General features: G+C 44.5%; 2 pseudogenes; one reads left to right on the top strand and one right to left on the bottom strand.

Moving 5' to 3' along the window:
* LOC103212798 overlaps window positions 1–2,500 on the bottom strand; it is a 22,817-nt pseudogene extending 20,317 nt beyond the window's left edge.
* Window positions 2,501–3,828: 1,328 nt separating this feature from the next.
* On the top strand, window positions 3,829–4,388 carry LOC103211511 (annotated as a pseudogene).
* The last annotated feature ends 884 nt before the right edge of the window (window positions 4,389–5,272 follow it).

Here is a 5,272-nt window from a genome sequence, read left to right as displayed (position 1 = left end):
AGAAAAAAGAAAAAAAAAATCTGGCCAGGGCCAGGCAGGGCACCCAGGCTCCGTCCTAGCACACAGACTGGGATGGAATTCCTGCCGGCCCAGAAAGTGGGTGGGAGTGAGGGATGGCTACACCTCAGTTCACCAAGAGGCTGTGGGGTATAAGAGTAACAAGGAGAATGTCACACCTTTCCAGTTGTCCAGGTCTGGAATGTCCTTGGGGTTCCCAGCAAGTGGAGTCTGTTCTTAAGTCCCTGGAATCTGGGAGAATGCTGTCAGTTTAAATATCCAAAATGGTCAAGCCGCTTGTAAACATTCAAAATAGCTGTGCCCTCTGGACAGACAAAAGTCCACAGCTCAGCCCGCCGTCCTCTTTGCTGCTTCCCCTTTTATTCCCCAGCCACCAGAGCAGTCCTCTGTGCAGTCCCTGACTAGCAGGGCCAATTTTTAGGTAAATTCTTAGGTCCTACCACCACTTGGCAATATCCAAGCTGTCTGTGCCATCAGGATCACTGCCAGACCGCAGCTCCATATGTCTGGTGTTTTCATGCAAATTTTTTTGGTTGGTGCAATTTTTCTGCTAGTTGGAGTTTAGTCCACTTTTATATCCTTCCCTTCAAGGCTCAGGGGTCCAGGATTATCTTCTGTATCTGTGTTAATTGATTCCCCTTTTCTTTGTTGAAGAGGGTCTGTGTGATCTTTCTGCCTATTCTGCCATCTTACTGGAACTCCTTTTTTTTTTTAATGGCTCTATTTATTAATACATATATCACAAACGTTCACAGCAGCATTGCATTCTTATTGGCATGCTAGACAGAGGCATTATTTTTTAAGTTCTTTCTAAATATTTTTACTTTTGTTTTCCCCTCAAACTCATATTGAACTGTAATGTCAACGCGAGAAGAAAATGTGGAAAGAAATAACACAATTGCAATTAACTGGGAAAAAAAATAGTAATATTGTTGCCTTCACAAGAAGCAATGACACAGCTTTGTAACAGAATTATACAGGTTTCAACTGAGAGGTAAAGGGGCACTAAACTGTCTATATCCACCCAGGCATGTAACAATATTGAGCAAGGAGGCCATCTAAAGCTCAACAACAAGTTCTATCACATATGACACATGCTTTTTTTCTCCTCATGGACAATAACCAATGTATTTTTTTCCATGTCCTGGGCAGTCTGAAGAAGGTAGGAAAGAGCCTTAGTAAAGGAAAAATCAAACCAAATGGGAATCAAGTCAAAAGAACAGGTATCTATCATCTACTTATCGACATAAAGGTGTAGATGAAGGGCAAATGGGAGCCTCCCACACTTACATGCAGGGCCCAACAGGGCCACTGATGGTGATGGTGTGAGCTGCAGTTGGACCAAGTACAGATGGAAAAACTGGCACACACACAGCCTTGGCAGTCAGGGCGGTGGGGTCCACTAAGAACTAGCTACAGGGGGACCTGGCTAAACTCTGGCATGACAGAGCTTCACAAATTGGAACACTACACATGATATAGGCTGAAAGGTTGAGCAGAGGCTATGTGGGAGTGTTGGTTGCATACTGGGGCTAGGGTGGGGTGGCAGATGCGGGTGCTGGGGTATTATATACTGTGCTCTAACATTCTCTGGAAGTCTTTCAAAGATTGCTGCAGTTCTTTTATAAACAGGTTTCTTATTCCATAGTTCTTGAAATACTTCTTACACCATCTCATACTGATTGGCTCATACTCATAACAATGATTCCCATGTTAGTCTCCATGAAACTGGTCACCAGATCATAACAACCTTCTGGTTAACTTTGTTGGATATAGACAGTTTAGTGCCCCTTTACCTCTCAATTGAAACCTGTATAATTCTGTTACAAAGCTGTGTCTGGTGGCAGCTAGTCAGACTGTGTAGATTCTGGAGATTACAGTTTCAATCATGCAGCAACTGGGGGAAGGGGGAATGCCATGCTCTGAGAAGTAGGGGCTGGTGCTCCAATTGGTGTACTTCTACATGCCACAGCAGCTCAGACTGTGCTGCACATGATCCACTGCCCAGCTCCACTCATCATTCCCATTGTAATTCTGCATGGCATCAGTGCAAGTCCACAGGAAGGTGTCCTTCATCTCATGACGAAACACAAACCCTGAAATGCCAGCTACCAGCTTAGCCAGGAACACCAGGGACAAAAACATGGCATACAATTTCAGCATCCATAGGCCAGTGCGGCAAGTAGCAAAGCATCCAAATAGGCCAAAAATTACAATAGTGGTGCCAGTTCCAATGAGCACGTATGGAGCGTTGGTAGAGTTCTCAGGGATGAGGGAGATATAGGTGCAAGAATGAGTTACACCAGACTCCAAGAGCCACCAGGATCACCCCAGTGATTTAGAAGATGAAGGAACAGATGACGAGGAGGGTTATCACGTTTAGTCTCCATTCTCCTCGGCAGTCTGCAGTGGTCGGTGGCGATGGCGGCGGGAGGTGGGCGGGCACACGGGAGTGAGGAGGAGCAGGCGGGCGGGCACCCATACCGCCAGAGGCTTGTGCCTCTGTTCCTTTTTATGTGTCTCTTTTTGCCTTGGCTACCAGGAAACTCAGCTAAGTTTTGTAATATAGTGCAGTATCTTCCTGAAGTCCAGATTTTCTGGCATTTATTTTCTTCCCCTTTACATGACCTCCATCTCCAGATCCACACAGCTAATCCAGGTTTTCTTCCTACCACATATTTGTCTTTATGATTTACAGTCCAGCTACTCCAGACGCTTCACTTTTTTTTCAGACTTGTTGTTTTGCATTGTCATCTCTCCATGTCTTTGTTCATGCCAGTCTTCCTGGCTAGGTTTGCTTTCTAACCTCATTCTCCACTTAGTCAAACACTACATCTTTCCAGAATCATAGCACTTTTCACCCTCTGTTTAAGGCTCTCCTTGATTTCCTCTCTTGCCCTATCCCAGCAGATACGATGGCTCCTCTCTCTTCACTCTCTCATTACAAGGACTGTGTCACTCATTGTTCTACTGCAGTGGTCAAGTGAGCGGTCTCTAGAGTCTTCATATCTTGTATTGACACTTGTGAGTTGTGTAAGCTGGAACAACTCACTTTATCTTCTATGCCTCAGGTTCCTCACTTTTAAAAATAGAGATGATTATTATTCCATTTCACAGATAAGGAAACAAAATCTTATAAAGGTTAAGAAACTTACCCAAGATCTCAAAGCTGGTAAGTGGTAGAGCACAATAAAGTAAATTCTGACCCTAGAAGGCCCATACTTAACCACTGTCTGCCTAAATAATACTTAAAACAACAACCATCACTTATTGATCACTTATTAGGTAGTATATTCAAAACCAGGCACTTCACGTGACAATTCATTTCATCCTTACAATTAGCCCTATAAGAAAGGTCATTGTTACCTTATTTTACAGATGCAGAAACTGAGGGCCTGAGAAGTGAAGTCATTTGCCTAAGTCCCTCAGGATTTGGTGACAATAAGGAATGCTTTCTTTTCTACACTATGCAAAAATATTTAACTTTTAAAACATATAATTAAGGACTAAGATATTGTGAAGGAGCCTTGGTGGTGCAATGGTTAAGTGCTTGACTACTAACTGAAAGGTTGGAGGTTTGAACATAACCAGTGGTTCTGCGAGAGAAAGACCTGGCTATCTGCTCCTGTAAATATTACAGCCTACAAAACTCTCTGGGGCAGCTCTACTCTATCACATGGGGTCACTATGAGCCAGAATTGGTTGGGCAGCACCCAACAACAAGATAGTGAGTTCAAATCCTACTCATGACAGAAAAGGGCAAGGCTTTAAGAGTTCAAAGAAGGGTTTTGGCTTCCAGCTTGGAGGAGGCTAAGGTGCAACATTTTTCTGTCCTCCGGCATCTAGGTTCATCTGACACCAGCCACCTCTACCATGCCACCCAAGTTTGACCCCAACAAGTTCAAAGTCATGTACCTGAGATACACTGGTGGGGAGGCTGTTGCCACCTCCGTTCTGGCCCCCAAGATTAGCCCCCTGGGTCTGTCTCCAGAAAAGGCTGGTGATGATACTGCCAAGCCAACTGGTGATTGGAAGAGAAGAAGGACTATGATGAAACTGACCATTCAGAACAGACAAACCCAGATTGAGGGGGTGCTTTCTGCCTCTGCCCTGATCCTCAAAGCCCTCAAGGAACCACTCAGAGACAAAAAGAAGCAGAAAAATATGAAGCACAGTGGAACTATCACTTTTGATGAGATTGTCAGCATTGCCCATCAGTTGTGACATTGATCTTTAGCCAGAGAACTCTCTGGAACTATTAAGGAGATCCTGAGGACTGACAGTCTGTGGGCTGCACTGTTGATGGCTGTCACCCTTGTGATATCATAGATGTCATCAACACTGGTGCTATGGAATGCTCAGCTAGCTAAGAATTGAAAAGAAAATAATTTTAATAAAGGATCATTTGATTTAAAAAAAAAGAGAGAGAGAGAGTTCAAAGAAGGGAATTTGGCAAGGACTCAAAGAGAGTACAGAGAAGCCTTCCAGGAGAGATGAGCCTACACTGATCCCTGAAGACTGGCGGTAGAGGGCCTATCCTACCTCGGGTAGGCTCTAAGGTTAAGGGGGACGGGTTCTGTTGTCTCTAAGAGTAGTGAGAGTGAAATAGAGTCTGGGTCCAGACATCCAGCAGGAGTTTGACCAGGCAGCTGGCATGACAAGAATGGTAATGTGGGAAGATCCTACATAGTATTCTCATGGGGCATCCCTCTCATGTTACAAGGTTTCTCTCCAAAAAAGCCAAAGCTTCAGTTGTATCTTAGGTCTCCAAGAGGGTGAAGTAAAGGGAGGCATTCCAAGGAGTCAAAGGCTAAGAGGTGAGCAAGGGTATAATGTGGAAGGAGTGAGAGACTGAGATGGAGGGGAAAAAAGAGGCAAAGAGTATAGACCAGAGATGGGGAAAGGGCATTTTGGAAGTTTATTTATAATGTAGGCTGGGCTGGGAAGTCAGCATTATCTCTTCCTAAAGCAGGTTTTCCAGGCCCTGCTTGTCAGAGCTTTGTTAGTTTGTTCAGACTGTTTGTTTGAAAGTAATGTCACTGCCCTCCTGAGGAAATACTAGGCAATTTCGACCCTCTACAAACAAAGCCTGGCCTTCCCCCTCACTGTCTCCTCTTCCCCACCCCCAGAGTGCTCCTGGGGTCAGCACTCCAGAAGCATTCACTGAATTCCACATTTGTCATTCATTACCAGATTGTTGTTGTTGTTGTTGTTGTTATGTGCCATTGAGTTAGCATTGCACAATTAGCACTAT

The sequence above is a fragment of the Orycteropus afer genome, unplaced genomic scaffold, assembly GCF_000298275.1.
Source record: "Orycteropus afer afer isolate SDZICR_OR568_19922 unplaced genomic scaffold, OryAfe1.0 scaffold00015, whole genome shotgun sequence".
Taxonomy (NCBI): Eukaryota; Metazoa; Chordata; class Mammalia; order Tubulidentata; family Orycteropodidae; genus Orycteropus; species Orycteropus afer.
The sequence above is the reverse complement of the archived record's forward strand: the minus strand, read 5'-3'. Positions and strand labels throughout refer to the sequence as shown.